The 16,742-nt window shown below is 49.5% G+C and overlaps 1 long non-coding RNA gene across 1 annotated transcript; it reads left to right on the top strand.

Moving 5' to 3' along the window:
* The first annotated feature begins 7,092 nt into the window (after nucleotides 1-7,092).
* Nucleotides 7,093-8,686, top strand: LOC109548001 (uncharacterized). Its single transcript, XR_002173987.3, has 2 exons — nucleotides 7,093-7,887; nucleotides 8,331-8,686. It is a non-coding gene; the product is annotated as an uncharacterized lncRNA (long non-coding RNA).
* The last annotated feature ends 8,056 nt before the right edge of the window (nucleotides 8,687-16,742 follow it).

Here is a 16,742-nt window from a genome sequence, read left to right as displayed (position 1 = left end):
GGGTCACCAAGGAGCTTGTGGCTGTGCTCACCGCCTGGAGTGTGGCGACGGGGGCCCGGGTGTCAGCTGAATCCATCTGTGCACTCCCAATGTGTGCAGTTTACTGTTAAGTCGGTTTATCCCTCGGTAGAGCTGTTAAAACCAAACCCCTCGTATTCAGTCAACAAGAAGAAAAGCCACACGATCCTGGGCCTTCGGCATGATTGGAAAACAGAGTAGTTCAAACTGTCAGTTGCTTTTAAGTAAAACCCCACAAGTGTCCAGTGAACCTATTTCTCAAGTTCTGACTGCTGCCCCTGGGGGGTGTTCTGGCTTGCGGGGGGTCCAGGAGGGGTTCCAAGTCCTCCACTTCTAGCTCCATCTGCTGTGGCCGAGGAGAGAGGCCGTCTCCACTGGGCGGGGTTCTCCTGGGTGTGCAGACGTTTCACTCCCTGTATCTCCACCTGTGGCCTCCCCGCCTCCCCCTCGCTGTTTGTGCCCCTGCCCCTCTCGGGCCTCTGCGTACCACAGTCCCTTGATGCTGGCCACACCCTGACACCTTCAGATGGTCCATGCAGGACCCTGAAACGCCCTTGGCCTCCTAGGATGAGGGCTCTGTCGCGCGTGGGGCGGAGGTGTGTTCGGGGCACTGGGACGGGACTGGTGTCCCAGGAGGAGGGAAGTGGCTTTTTGAGAGTGTGCAGTCATGAGATTCTGCGGGTTCGGAATGGCTGGGCTGCTGGGGCAGAGGAGCAGGGGCTGAAGCGGGACGGAGCGTGAGAGAGCGTGCCGAGGAGATGCGTTTAGATTTTAGCCTGCAGACCCATGTTTCTCAGCGTGTGCCTTTGGGGGCCCCTCCAAGAAACACCAAAGAGGGCTGGCAAATTCATAAAGAAAACCAGTGAGCCGGCATTGATTGCATTCCTTTCACACGTTTGAAGTGTGTGATAGATCATGGTCTTCACAGGCGTCCTGGTCTTAACGGATCGTATCCTGAAGGTTTCACAGGGCTGCATAGCAAGGCTTGTGTTACTTCCGGGGGCTACCGTCTGGGCAACAGAGTGCAGTTTTTCTGGGCTTCGTATTTTCATGAAACTTACCAATTATTGTTTATGCCTAAGTTTTCATGTTAAAAATTATTTGTTGTGTTGTGATAGCCAGAATAATGGCTCTCCCAAAATGTCCGTGCTCTAATCCCTGAACCCTGTGAATGTGTTACCTAGTACGGCAGAAAGAACTTTGCAGATGGCCTTAAGTTAAGGATCTTGCCATGGGGAGATTATCCTGGATTTTCCTCTTATAAGAGGGAGGCAGGAGGGTCAAGGTGGAGCTGAGATGACAGCAGAGGCTGGGGTGATGCACCCATGAGCCAAAGAAAGCGAGCCGCCTTGAGAAGCTGGAAAAGGAAGGCAGGGTTCCTGGCCCTTCTTGCCTGGGAGAACTCAAAGGGTTAACTCAGAGCTTCTGTATCAAATATTTTTAGTTGATACATGATGGGATGTGGAAGAATCTCTGTCCCAAGGCCACGTCATCGAATAGTTGGCTTTCGGCTTGGATTTAGCCTTGATGTGCAGACTGTGAGTCAGCCAGAGACGTGTACTCAGAACATGTCTGAGGAGGGACAGTTGGAACTTCTGGTCCTGTTATTATTATTTATGCTCCAGGAGGATGGGAGATGTGCTGAAAAAGGTATGTGGGGACCCGTGCTGACAGCAAGTGGCGAGGAGGGCGCTGCTGCGTGGATGGGGGGGCCACACTGCCTCCACGCCGGCTTTGTTTGGAGCGGGCAGCCGGCCCTGATGTTGGCCAGGAACTGCGGTGAGCACGTCTCCTGTGTGCTGCAGGCGGGCTTGCAAGGCTGTGTCCTGCACATCGATGTACACAAAGGTCCAGGGCAAGGTGCTTGTGGGTATAAACACAGGTACTGATGACACGAGTAAAGCCTATTCCGTGGTTTCAAGTGGCTTATCCTTGGGCCAAGGACAGAGGGCAAATGATTTAACGGGCTTTTTTACATGCATCAGGGACGTGACCCCACCGTGAGCGTTGGGGAATGGCGGCCCCAGCACGAGGACACTGGCTTTGACCCTCCTGGTCGGAGAAGGCCCTGGCTCAGCCTGGCTTTCTCCACAAGTGCTGAGGCTCAGGGAGGAGGGGGTGAGGCCTGCTGTGGTCACACCCCCCCCCCCCCCCATGTGGCGCCAGGGACTGAGCCAGGGCCTCAGCTCTGCACATCTGTTTGTGCCTGGATGTCGGTCGCAGTGCCTTTCCGGCCAAAGAAGAGGCCGTTCTTTGGGGAAGTAAGTTGCGGTAGCAACTGGTGTTTTCTGGGGAAACCAGTGCCCTTTGTTCTGAAGGGGCCGCCCATTCATTTGCTGTGTATCCTTGGCCCCTCGTACAGGGCCTGGCTTCTGGTAGGTGCCTCATAAACGCCGGTGAATGATGTATTTCAGCAAAAGTGAAATCATTTTGTGGATTGAAATAGCTTCCGGAGAGCCCCTTGCTGAGACCCTGACGTGCAGGCCGTCTGGCCCCAGGTGACCGTGCACCAGTGGGTCCCCCGAGGCTCCCTCTCCCCCGGATCTCCTATCTGGGGTGTCTGGCTTCACGGCCAGCAGCCCTGGGGAGGGGCGTTGGAAACTGCATTTATGGTTTTGAAATCCAAAAGTGATATCCATACTGTCTTAGAAGGAGCGTAAGCCATGCTGTGGTGGGCTGTGGGTTCGAGGGCGGCTCTAGAGCACCGAAGGGCCCAGGACATGGGAGAGCTTGAGTTTCACGGCCTATAAAACCCAGATGGGGTGCTAACTTGGTGACGCAGTGGTTGAGAATCCGCCTGCCAATGCAGGGGACACAGGTTCGAGCCCTGGTCCGGGAAGTTCCCACATGCCGCGGAGCAACTAAGCCTGTGCGCCACAACTACTGAGCCTGCGCTCTACAGCCCACGCACCACAACTACTGAGCCCGCGTGCCACAACTACTGAAGCCCGTGAGCCCTAGAGCCCATGATCCGCAACAAGAGAAGCCACCGCAATGAGAAGCCCGCACACCATGACGAAGAGTAGCCCCCGCTTGCCGCAACTAGAGAAAGCCTGCACATAGTAAGGAAGACCCAACGCAGCCAAAAATAAATAAATAAATAAATACATAAATTTATTTCAAAAAAAAAAAAAAACCCAGATGGAATTCCAGGTGTGCGAGATAAAACCACACTTAGTGTGCAAGTAATGGCCAGGGTGGGCAACTTGAGGACAGACCTCAAAAAGCCTGGTGGACCAGCGTTGCCAATTTCAGCTCGCTCCCACCTCCCCCAGCCGTTGCTATGGCAATGCAGGGAAGACCCCCAGGCCCATGCCCGGCACATGGCAGGGTTCAGAGAACGTTGTGGAAGGGAAGAATCTGCTGAACAGGACTTGGGTGGGTGCACCTTTACCCCTTGCATCACCTCCTGCCCCCCTTCTCCCCTTCCATCTTGTTCCCCGTGGCTGACCCTGGTGGCTCCTGCACCAGCTGGGAGAGCATCCCACCTCCTGTCTGCTCTGCTTCATCCTCCCCCACAGCTGGAAGGAGCTTCCCCGAATGTGGCTCCGCCTCCCGCCTGCCCATGTAAATTTCGTCATCTCCAGCTCTGATGTGGCCCCGCTGCCCCCACCCCCACCTCCTGGTCACATGGAGCCGCTTCATTCCCCCCCACCACCCCCAACATGCCATGCTCCTTCTCACAAGCTGTGCTGGAAGCCCTCTTGGGGCTGCCCCCGCCCCAAGATGCCACGTCTGCTGGGAAGCCTTCCCGTCTTTCCCCGCTAAAACAGTGCCCCCTGTGCTCCCCAAGGCCTGTGACCTCACCCCTAAACATTTGTCGTAAGGGTCTGAGTACAGGCTTTGGTCTTCACGTCTGCTCCGTGAATGTGTGTAGATCAGGGCTGGGGGCATGTGCTCAGGGAGTCTGCGTTATACAACCCCCCACCGCAGCTGGCCTCTGCGGGGTAGTAGCTCTAAAGCTTTTCGTCTCTTCTGTAGGGTCCCTGGGAGCAGATGAGTTTTACCCTTACGAATTAAACCTTAACCCCCAAACTTCCTCATCTGTGGAAATGGGACATTTCTGAGAAGGACTTTATTTATTGTTTAATATGTGCCGACACGAGATGGTGGGTCCCTGGGCAGGTCCTTGCTGAGAGAGGATGAGTTTCCAGGAGAGTTGTTTTTCTGTTCTGTAGACGCTGATGATTTAAGCCCTGTAGGGTTGCCAGGCGATACGGATGCCCTGTTAAATCTGAATTTCAGATAAACAGCAACTAATTTTTAGTGTAACTGTGTCCCATGTAATATTTATATTTAACTGGGCACCCCATATTTTTATTTGCTAGATCTGGCAATTCTATTTGGAGTAAACTTGGGGATAAAGTTAAAGTCTTTATGAGTATGTAATTCTGTCAGTGGGAAATCTGACCTATAAATAGGGATGGTGAGTATTTTGAGAAGCAAACAAAGTAATCAGAGAGACACTGTTTTTAATTTATGAAACCTGAATAGAACTCTTCTAAATTAGCTTCAAAAAAATTAAAAAAGTATCAGCTAATTTCCCAGGCGCTCACCATCCATGCCTCTGATAATGATAACCATTGAAAAGGCCTGAAAAAGCATGAATGTTTAACAGAATATTTTCCTAAAGCCTGATGTATTGTATTTACCTATATTTTTACCTTTTGTTGTTGTTCAGTTTTCCCTCCTGATGTTCCAAGATCCTTCTTTTACCATTTCCTTTCCATTTCAAGATCTTCTTTAGTCATTCTTTAGGGCAGGTCTGCTGGTGACAAATTCTCTTAGTTTTCCTTCATCTGAGAATGGCTTGGTTCCTCCTTCATTTCTGAAAGGTATTTTCACTGACACTTTTGTTCAGCACCTGACAAATATCATCCTACCTCCTTGTGGCCTCTGTGGTTGCTGATGAGAAATTGTGTCATTGAAGTTATTTTTCTCATTTAGGTAACATGTTTCTCTCTTGCTGCCTTCAAGATTTTTCTTTGTCCTTAGTTTTCAGAAATTTCATTATGATGTGTTTTGGTGCAGAGTTCTTTGGGTTTATCCTTTTTGGTCCTTGTTTAGCTTCTTGAATCTGTAGGCTTGTTGTTTTTTGCCAAATTTGGGAAAATTTCAGCCATTGTCTCCTTGAGGATTTGTCAGTCCCCCCTTCTTTCCAGGTCTCTGATGACATGAATGTTGCATCTTTCATTATAGTCCCACAGGCCCCTCAGGCTCTGTTATTATTGGTTTTTTTTAGTATTTTTTTCCTCTTGTTAAGATTGGTAATTTCTGTTGTTCCCCCAGTTATTTCCTCTGCCTTCTCTATTCTGCTGTGGAGCCATCCAGTGAGTTAAAGAAAAAAAAAACCCTCAAAACTTTGGTTATTATACTATTCAGTTCTAAAATTTCCATTTGTTTCTCTTTCATATCTTCTGTTTATTTGCTGAGGCGTCCATTTTTTCATTTATTTCCAGTGTATTTATAGTTCCTTGTTTAAGCATGGTTACGATGGCTGCTTTAAAATCCTTGTCAGATAATAATTCCAGCACATGTGTCATCTTGGTGTTGGCATCTGTTGACTATCTTTTCTCATTCGAGTTGAGATTTCCTTGGTATGACTCGTGATTTTCAGTTGTATCCCAGACATTTTAGGTATTCAGGATTTTATTTAAATCTGTTTTAGCAGGCAACCTCTGCCACCTTGTCCCTGGGAGAAGGGAGTGCGGCCTTGTTACTGTCAGGTGGGGTGGAAATCCGGGTTCCCCTCTTGTCCTCTGCTGACACTGTGGGGGATGGAGAGAATGACCCCCTGGAACCACAGGGGTGTGGGGTGGCAGGGTGGTTACCTTGTTACCACTCGGCAGTAGTGAAAGTCTTGGCTCTGCACTAGACCTCTGCTGACACCGGAGGAGCAGGGGGAAGAGGTGTAGTGCAGAGGATGTGTGTGGAGGATGTGTGTGTGCTAATTTCCTTTAGACTAAGTCTATATCATAGCTCATCAGCCATCTCAGGGGAAGCCCTAAACCCAGGGTCGCCTTGTCACTGATACTTAAAAGCACCTTAGATTTCAAGCATTATCTTAATCTTCATAGAAAATGAAATGGAAAACAAAAGCAGTAGCTTTACAGAGCCAGGATGTCAAGCAGAGACTGCTGGGGGCTGGTCACAGTGTCTGAGCCCTGTATGGTCTTCATGTTGAAGGAGATGAACACACCTGCCCTAAGGCGAGTCTTCCTGTGGACAGAGAACCTGCAGGAAGGGCTTTGGGGCTGTGCGTTTGGGGCCAAGTGGGACTCCAGTCTTGGGAAGGTCCTCTACGCTCTGGGTCCTGCTTTTCTCATTTGTAAATCAGGAAGAGGGGCTGTCTCTGGTGAATGACTCTAAGCATCTTTGGCGTTCCCCATTCTCGTCTGTGATGGCAAAAGTCAAAGTTATGGAAGGCTCACAGAAGTGGGGAGATTGAATTTACTCTGGCAGTTAGAACATGGGGAGTTTAGGAGACTGAATCCAGTTTTCGTGAGTAACGAACCAGCATGAAATCGTGGGGATCACAGCACTTCACAGGGTCACTTCACATGTCTGGTTTGACTCTAGAAACAATTAGCATTTTTCCCCAAAGGCCCTTAAAGTCTAAGTCTGCGTGTCGTCCAGCTGTGACACTGGCCTGTCATGGGGCATCTTGGGGATGGGAGGTGGCCTGGGTAGGGCTTGTACCTGGCCCTCCGGGCTGGGCCCTGACTCTGTCCTGCACAGGTGCAGAGAGGATGCAGTGTTTCCGAGGGGTTTCACAGACCCAGAGCTGGTGCCCAGCAGTCAGATGCTCTCGGGCAACTCTCTCCTCTGTCTAACATGACAAAAGCCCAGGAAAGAAAGTGCCTCATCGATGGAAGGAGAAAGTGCAAATTGGTGTTGGATGGAAGGAGGGTTTTCAGGTACTCTGGGCAGAGGAGCCTTTGTGTCCTTTCTCCTGAATGAGAAAGTTAAGAAACAAAGAGCCGTCCGTGGGAAGCAGGAGTGAGTGCTGCCCTGATGAAAGAGATGGGGCGCTGAGCAGGGCCCGTCACCCACCTGTCCCGGGGGGGGGGGGGGGGGGGGAGATGTGCGGGGACGGGCCCAGTGCCGCCCGGGTTCCCAGGGTGGCTGTGCGGTCACAGCCAGAGCTGGTCTCTTTGGGGTTTGGGATCAATCCTTCACTGAATTCAGCAGGTACATTGTACCTAGTGCAGAGCTACGGCTTCTAGAGCCCCAGGGACAGTCGGCCCCCGGGTGCCTGTCCTCTGCTGGGGGAGCTCTGAGCAGGCACTCTGCCGGCTTCTCCTTCTGGCAAGAAAAAAGAGTTTCTCAGTCATCAATCGCCCCTCCCCCCGCCCCAGTTCATCAGAGCCTCCCCAGGCTTGAATCACTCTGGCAGGGGAGCGAGGTGTGGGGAGGGGAGGGGCTTGGCGGACGGGCCAAGCAGAGTTGGGCCCGTATACAAAGAAAGACCCTGAAGAATGGCAGCCTTAGGGCCATCGCCCACTCCGTTTAACCCAGACCTCAGCCTGGGTTCCAGCAAGTTGAAGGGGGCTTTTCTCCTGCGCTTTATTGTTCAGATGTTGGTCCTTTAATATGTAATTTGGCCTGATGTAGGGCTGAGAAAATGCATTGTCTTATTTCACCCTTGACATTTTTATTGCAGGGAATTTTCAAATCTGTGGGAAAGACTGTTCAGGCTGCTTCCTTGGGAAGTATTTAAAGGGAGACAGGTCAGCTACTGAATGCAGGGAAGGAGGAGAACAGTGGGGAAAAAGAGAGAAAGAAAAAGAAAGAAAGGCATTGAAGAGTGAGGAACCCCTATCACAGCATTCTACTTCTCTGCGTGTTCTTAGTAGCATCATTTTCCAGGTAAGGTGTACTTTCCTGATAGGCTTTTTCCCTCCATTAATCAGACGTGAACTGACGCTGGTTTCTTCAGCGGGAGGGAACTGTCCCCGGCTCTGTGACCTCGGCCGTTTCTCTTCAGTTCTCTGGGCCTGTGTCTCTTCTTGAGCACGTGTGTTGTCCACAGCTTAGGCTCACTTTAGGGGTTAAATGAGCCCGAACAAGGGGTGCTGAGGAAGGGAGCACTGTTTACTCAGGCATGCATCAGAGCCGCGTGTCTGTGTGTGTGCGTGTGGTGCACGTGTGTGTGAGAGGGCTCCCCGCACGAAGCTGCGCTTCGCAGGAATCTGATGTCAGGGAGGAGTTTGCTAGGAGAGGAGTGTGAAATAAAATTCATATTTCCTGGCAAAAGGCAAGAAACATTTAAACACAAAGCATCTTCTCTGCCTTCTGGTCTCGCTTCTCAGCCCCACTGTGCTCTGTGTGTCTGCATCATGCATGGACCGGACCTCCTCCCTTGGCAGGAATACCCACTCAGCCACAGGGAGCAGCATTCTCCCAGCATCAACACGACAGCTCCTTAAAAGATAACACTCCTTCTTGATCTTACGGGGTCAGACGACCCACCAGGATGACACTTAGATCTGGATTATGTAAACTGTCACCGATACGTCATTCGAAGTACAGCCCTGTGTCTCAGAAAACTTACGTAACTGTGCCTGGACTAACAGCGGGTGGAACGGTTCTCAGAGCTTTTTGAGATGCTCTTCCCAGGTTATAATTCTCAAATTTGGCTCAAATAAAAATGTCCAGTTCTTTCTTAGATCGGCTGATTAATTCTTCGTCGACAGGAGGCCGGTCTGAGCACGGAGGGAGCGGGGAGCTTGTGCAGAGGCCCGGGCTGGAGGGTCGCCCAGCGACCTTGTTCCTCCCTCCTTCCAGCCTTGCTGCCTGCCTCCCCTCAGCCCCTCCAGTTGCAGGTGGAGACCACGGAGCACCTGCTGGGCCAGGGTAGCACTCTGCTCCTCGTCCCAAGAGCCTTGAGAAGCCCCTTCATGGCTGAAGCAGGGAAAGTCGCAGGGACCTTGCGTTTTGAAAAGAGCACAGTGGCTGTGGGAGCCAGCCTGGACGTCCAGGGCGGGACGAGTTGGCGCTTTCCCGAGGCCAGCTTCGACGCTGGTGGCCTGGACTGCCATGGTGGTTGGCGGGATGGTGGTGGAGGATGGAGAGAAGTGAGCAGGTCTTAGGGTTGCTAAGGAGGTAGGAGCTTCTGATCTTGGTGGCTGATTGGATAACGGTGAGGAAGAGGAAGGTACCTCCTAGATTTCTGCTGTATGCAGCCAGGTAGAGTCTTCTTATTCACTGAGATGGAAGCAACCAGACAAGGCTGGGTCTTGGAAATATCGAATTTGAGGTACCTTTGAGATGTTCCAGTGAAAAATGTGGACTAGGTTACTTGGAAGTACTGATATGGAGTTCAGCTGAAGCCTGGCCCTGCTTTTTCACCCTTTCTTGTATCCACACCAGTTACCATGCGGCATTCCAGTTCCTCCCTTGAGAGGCAGAGTAGACTTTCCCAACCCTTGATGGGAGGCTCAGGTCTCTTTGATTTAACACCCCCTCCAATCTTTCTCAACCCCTCATCCTCCCCCAGCTATACCCACCTTACCCTTCTCGTCCCATGCATGGTTCAACTCCTCCAAGTTTGCTGCCCCTCTTTGAGGCTCTTCAAATACATTTCCTGAAGAACAGCTCCTTGGGCGTATAGTTCCTTTCCACCTTTGGACCCATGAACATTAAGAGAAAGTTATCTGCTTCCTATACCTAACATGCAATGGTCAGATAGGCATAAGATCATCTACCACTGTAGATATTCCTCTTTTTTAAAAAAAAATAAATTTATTTGTTTTACTTATTTTTATTTTTGGCTGTGTGTGTCTTCGTTGCTGTGCGTGGGCTTGCTTTAGTTGCAGCGAGTAGGGGCTGCTCTTCATTGTGGTGCGCAGGCTTCTCGTAGAGGTGGCTTCTCTTGTCACGGAGCGGAGGCTCTAGGCACACGGGCTTCAGTAGTTGTGGAGTGCAGGCTCAGTAGTTGTGGTGCACGGGCTTAGTTGCTCCGCAGGATGTGGGATCTTCCTAGCCCAGGGCTCGAACCCGTGTCCCCTGCATTGGCAGGCAGATTCTTGATCACTGAGCCACCAGGGAAGCCCCGGTATTTCTCTTTAAAAATGGGGAAATGGGAGGCACAAAGGAGTCCCTGGTCCATAGCAATTCTAAGGTCCAGTTGGACACAAGTTGCAGTTCCTTGATTAGGTTTCAGGCCTGGAAATGATTCTTCATAGTGTTTGGCCTCTTGATTCCACCCTCTGAGTCATCCTTCCTTTTTTGTGAAGGATAATGCATGTTTGCAGTGGAGTGGTTTTCACGGCTTTATACCTGCCAGTAGAACTTTTGGGGTCAAACTGGCTCCTTTAATTTAGGGCTACCTCTGTCCCTTTCAGTGTAGGCTGGCAGTGTTTTTTCTAATTTAATTGTGTTCAGTTTAGGCTGGCAGTGATTTTTCTAATTTAATTGTGGGTTACATGTGAATCTCATTGGGGTTTACCCCATTAGACAGAAGCCACATTCACAAATCTCTTCTAGATAAGCCTCTAAGCTTTGCTTCTCTTCCTTCTTTGGGTTTAGTTTGCTGTTCTTTGTAAATTTCTTGAGATGGAGACTTGATAGTTGATTTTAGCCTTTCTTTTCTTCTATGTGCACTTAAAGTGATAAAACTTCCCTCTGAGTATGGCTTTAGCTTTAGTCTCATAAATGTTGTTGTTATATTTTCATTTGCATTAATTTCAAAATTAATTTCTAATTTCCATTATTAATTCTTTTTGACTCATAGGTTATTTAAAAGAGTATTTGGAATTTAAAAATTTTCCCCAATGGTAGCTTAATTCCACTGTAGTCAGAAAACAGAGAATATGATCTGTATGTTTTTAATTCTTTGAAATTGGTGAGATTTCTACATGTTGATCAGATCTTCTGTATATTTATTGATATTTCTGGCTTCTTATTCTACCCATTCTATCCATAGATGTTTGTTAAAATGATCCATTTTGATTGCAGTTGCATCTGTTTTCACTTCTATTTGTATAGATAGTTGCTTTATATATTTTAAGCCTATATTATTAGGTGCATGACAGCTGGAATTGCCATGTCTCCTTGGTGGATTGACCTTTTCATTATTATAAAATATCTCTTTATTAATGCTTGTTGCTTTTGAATTTAATTTGATAGAAGTATAGCATCACTGGCGCTCCTTTGGTTGGTGTTTGCTGGTATGTCTTTGTAAAAAGTGCTTTTACTTTCACATCCTCTGTGTCCTTATATTTTAGGTGTGTCTCTTACAAGTGTCATAGAGTTGAATTTTTTTATCAACTCTGTGAGTTTTTTATCAACTCATAGAGTCATATTTTTATCCAATTTGATAATTTGTCTTTTAATTGGTATATTTAAATTTACATTGTAATTACTGATATATTTGGGCTTAAATCTACCTACCACCTTGTTATTTTTCCTTTGTTCACATGTCAAATGTTCCTTGTTCCAAATTTCTCTCAACTGATTTTCTGTATTTTTCATCTACATATTTCTTTCTGTATTTAACTTCTACTGACTTGTCTTTTAATTCTTTAATTCTCTCTTCAGCTGTGTATGATCTGCTTTTAAAGTCATATACAGTTGAAGAGTACAGGTTTGAACTGCACAGGTCCACTTACACACTAATTTTTTTTTCACTAAATATTTATAATAGTACTACATGATCTGTGGTTGGTTGGCTCTGTGGATGTGGAACCATGGATATGGAGGACTGACTGTAAAGTTACCTAAGTGTTTATTTAGCCTGATGAATTGTCACACACACACACCTATATCTGTGTCTATCTCCGTATCCAAACAGTTATCACCCATATCAGGACATTTAAAGTGCTTAATACCACAGACTCTCCCTTATGTCCCTTGCATTTGATATTTCCCTCAAAGACAGCCAATTTTTTGACCGCTGTCATCATGGCATAGTTTCATCTATTTATGCGTTTCCTATAAATGGATCCCATAGTATGTACTGTTTTCTATCTGACATGTTTACTCAACATTGTGTCTGAGATACATCATGCTTTTTTGTGTAGTAATAGTTTGTTTTTTAAAAATTGCTGTGTAGCAATTCATTATATGAATATACTACATTTTTTTTGTGTGTGTGGTACGCGGGCCTCTCACTGTTGTGGCCTCTCCCGTTGAGGAGCACAAGCTCTGAACGTGCAGGCTCAGCGGCCATGGCTCACGGGCCTAGCCGCTCCGCGGCATGTGGGATCTTCCCGGACCAGGGCACGAACCCGTGTCCCCTGCATCGGCAGGTGGACTCTCAACCACTGCGCCACCGGGGAAGCCTGAATATACTACATTTTATTTATTCTACTGTTGACGGACACTTGAATTTTTTCACAGTATTATTCTCTTGTGACTTTTTTCTCTTGGTCCCATGTCCAGTGTGTCTAGTAATTTTTGAATGAGTGTTGGACATTTTGATCATAAATTGTTGTGGCTCTGAATGATGTTATCTTCCTCCAGAGAGAGTTTACTTTTGCTTATGCCAGGCAATTAAATTTGGCGCAGGCTAATTTAATGCAATCGGGTAGTAAGCTGATTTGAGGCAATTTTAGTTCTTGTGAAATGAAGTATGTTGCTGGATCATCCATATTCATGGGTGGCGCTCCTCAGTGCCTCCTGAGCTCTAGTTACTCCACAGTATAGTGAGAGTGCCCAGAGCTCTGATGGCTTTTCAGACTCTCAACTTCTGTCTTCTCCAGGGCTGGTCAGCCTCTGGGGTACTGTTTGCAAATCAGCAATCACTTTGGGGAGGTAAGTGGTGCGGTGTTGGGCTCACTGCTGAGCATTTCCGTGGTCTCCTGAGCCCTCAGGTTTTGGCTCACTTGGTAGCCTTGAACCTCAGGGTTTTTTCCCCCTTATCCCTGTAAGACTGATGAGACTCTGCTTAACTTCTCTCACTCGTAGTACCCACTTTCTGCTTGACTTTTTCTTTTTTTCATGAGGCAGAAAATATTTCATGTTAGGCAACAGTTCCTTCAGATGCAAGAAGCACATTGTGAAACGATACTTATAAATGAAATGCAACCATTTAATCTTACTACTCTATAATGAATTCCTCACCCTAATTTGCTGTAAAAATAAATATACGTTTTCCAAATGCTTTCTCTGCTCTAGGCAGGTCTAAAATCGATTTATAACCAGAGAGCCTCTGTCTTGCCTGTTCTGATCGACAAAGCCATCTAATTTTTTGTTCAAATGACCTGTGGAACTTCTGGATGCCAATCCTTTGAAGATTCAAAGTAGGCTCTCGGTTTTTCATCAGGGAGCTGCACTTTAAAGAAGGGAAAAAACCACTCTCAGAAACCACTGTGGAAATCAGAAAGTGCACAGAACACTTGGCACTGGGCAGGATCTGGTACTGGGATGCGGTGTCTTCCCTAAGTGCTGCTCTGTGTTCAGGTGATGTGTCTGTGCCTGCTCTCCCCTCAGGGTCACTGAGTCCTCATACGTGTCACAGGGCAGGGGAGAGACAGACAGACTCTAGCTGTAGGAGTCAAGGGTACCTGTCAGGAGGCCAGTAAACAGAACCTAGGAAAAACTCATCTAAAAGCAACATGGAGTTTTTGGTCTCAGGGGTCTTCAGTACTGTTTGGGGGTGGACTGTTGCTTTCTTCTGGAGGATTCATCTGAATGGGGCCTGGTAGTGTTCCTCTTCAGGGAAGTGCTCTGGCATTCTGCAGGAGATAAATCTGTGTCATGTGGCTCCGTTCTGGACATTACACAGTGTCAGGTGTCTCTGGTTCTGGCCACTAATGCCAATATAAATGTCCCAGACACTGTGACAACCAAAAGCACCCCCCCACCATTTCCAAACACGTGGTTCTTTGACAGGTGGTCCCCATCTGTCAGAGAACCATGCCGGGTCCTTGCACACCCATTGGCCCTGGGGGAGCTAACTGTACCATTAACCCGGGAAACTAAGTGCTGGGTTAATAGTTCAGCTGATTTACTCCACGGTATTACTGCATCAGCGTCCATTTTGTTTGGCCAAGCAGCCCGTGTGGGCCTTAAACTGACAATGGCTCCTTCATGCAAGCAGTGCTGTGTGGAGTGGCCCGCAGAGTCAGGTGCAGATGTAAAGCTGCTGAAAGGACCCCTCGACGGCCCTTGTGGACAAGTGTCCACCTGCCTCCCAGGGCCTTCCCCGTGGTGCCCCTTAGGTAAGACCCCCGTGGAGCTCACCAAAACCCCATTTTGGTTTGAAGTGAAAAATCCGGCCTTAGTCTGAGAACCTCAAAGCATTCCACCCACAGACCCCAATAAAGACAGGCTTGTGCCAGGTCCCGCCTTGACCTCCCCACGTGGCCCCTCCAGGTGTGCAGGTACTTCCTCCGGGGCCTGTGAGTCATCAACTTCTCTCTCGCAATTTCTCCTGCGGCGTTTTGCTTAACATCTGGCGCCCTGGGGGTTTCCTTAGCAGATGCGAATGTAGCAAAAGCATAGCATGTCTGGCGCCTGTGGGACGGGAGGGGCCAGAGCTGTGGCCCTAGAGACTATGTCTTCAGAGTTCTCTGCTCTGCATGAAGCAAGGCAGGACCGTGCCTGAAGAGAGAGGTTTGTGCCTTCTCGCTTTGAACGTTGTGCCTGGGAGATGCTAAATGAAGATGGAGAAGGCTGTGGGGACATCTGTGGGTATTAACGTCACCTCTTTATGGTAACGGAGACAGTGAAAAAGAGTCAGGCCAAGCTTGGCTGGGCAGCTTGACGGGAACCTGATGTTCTACCAGCAGCATTATTGAGTCTGAAAGACGCGGAGGGCAGGAAGGTCATTGTCAGGGAGTCGTCTTGTTGGGAGTCGCAGGAAAAGATGCGTCTCTCGATCCTGCTTCCTGGGCCAGCGTCATGCGCACGTTTTTGGAGGGAGTTTTGTCTGAGAGCAGCTGGGTGGAGCCAAGGTGATGGGCAACAAAAATGATTCCGTGGATCAAGTCCTCAGGGTCACAAGGTCCGGGAGCTTCGACGTAGGTTGGGAATGAAGCCAAGCTTTTTCTTGACTCTTTATTTGTGGAGGCTTCCGTGGGGTCACTGAGATGAAGGGATGTGCTCGAAGACTGCGCCCATGGGTGAGGAACTGCTGGGAGACGGAGAATCTCCATCCACTGGCCTCTGGTCGTCACAATCCCTGGTGGGACTAATGTCCTGGCGCATGACCCAGATGGGTTCTCTGGGCTCGTCGGGGGTATAAGGCGAACATATGGCCCCGGTTTTCACCTCCTCGATGGCCTCCTTGATGGCCAGCGAGCTGGCATCCTTCTTCTCCTTGCCGTACCGCTGCACTGCCTCGCCGCCAGCAGCCCCCTGCTGCCCCCTTGGTGCCCGCGGCCTGGGGCTGTCTGGGCGGCCCCTGCCTACGGCCTTGGGCATGTCGTCGGCCGCCTTGTCGAGGCTCTGCGAGCTCGTGCTCTGCTTGACCTCCGCCACGATCTGGTCGATGTCCTCCTCCTGTTCGTAGCTGTCCATGCGCGGGTAGGGCGTGAACTCGGCCTCCTTCTTGGGGCTGTCGGACTCGCCGTTGGAGCGCTTACTCCTGCTTGACTTTCCACCCTCTGAAATCCATGCTGCTTAGGAATTTCCAGATACCTGGAGGGTGGAAGCAGCACTTAATTTCGGGCTCATCTCAGTCAGTTCCCTCCTTCTTGGGAGCGTTGTGTCTTATCCAGCTTTCCTTGTTATTTTGGCAGCGAGTCTGGTTTGATACAACCTATTCTGTCATGCCAGAAGCAGATTGATGAAATAATTCCAGACCACTTGTTTTATTAGCAGCTTGCATTTTATCAGATGGTTTTCAAATCAGATTTCCATTGTCGTCCTGTGAAGTAGTAGAGTTATTGGCCCTACTTTACGGATGGGGGCACGGAGGCTTAGAGGGGTAAAGTGGTTGATGGAGTTTCCATAGCTAACTCGTGGTGCACCATCTTCTTTAGGCCTTACTCAACACTGAAAGCCACTTGCACTCTACCTGACACCATCGAAGGGAATCCAAACTGTGCTCAGGGACCAGGAAACAGCAGTAACTGAAGAAGAGGACCTGGTGGACGGTGGTTCAGTCGCTGAGTTAAAAAGAAGGCACTCAATGAAACATGAGTGAAACGCTCTGTGAGCAAACACCGCGTGGCTTCAGTTATCTCACTCTCAGTGACTGGGAAGTCCTGGCAGCAAATTAACCTGCTCCGCGTGCAGTGAGCGGGTTCCTCACCACCTCCTCCGAGCGGAGGCGCTGAGAAGCAGGGCTACGGACGCCAGCCCTCGTTGAACAGAGGCTCAGGGACCGTGGGGTGCCCTCCGGGGTGGGCTGCTTTGGGAATGCCTCTTCAGATGCCATGGGCAGCACTGTGGGGAGAGATGGTGGGCAGACTGACTTCACGGGTTGAATACCACGTGGTGCACCTTTCCTGAGAGAAGCACCAACACCTCCCTGCAGGCGACGGAGCTGAGGCCCTGGGAGGTTGTGGCACCTGAGGCACAGAGCCTGGGCCCTTCTCCTGTGCCCGGCTCCCTCTTGGGAAGGGCAGCAAAGGGGAAGGATCCCCTTCATTGTCACTGTGCCTCCGAGGGGAAGTGGCCCTCCTTAGGTGGCTGTTCCCGTGTGGCGTGAGGAACAGTCTAGAGGACCTGGAAGCGGACACGGCCTGGCCCCTGGGGAGCGTTTGGGGCAAGCACGGGAGACTGGCGGATGGCTCGTGTGACTGCTCGATGGAACCCAGGCTCCTCTGACATCT

The sequence above is a fragment of the Tursiops truncatus genome, chromosome 7 (genome assembly GCF_011762595.2).
Source record: "Tursiops truncatus isolate mTurTru1 chromosome 7, mTurTru1.mat.Y, whole genome shotgun sequence".
Taxonomy (NCBI): Eukaryota; Metazoa; Chordata; class Mammalia; order Artiodactyla; family Delphinidae; genus Tursiops; species Tursiops truncatus.
Note: the sequence above shows the minus strand (reverse complement) of the source record. Positions and strands in the feature narration are given on the sequence as shown.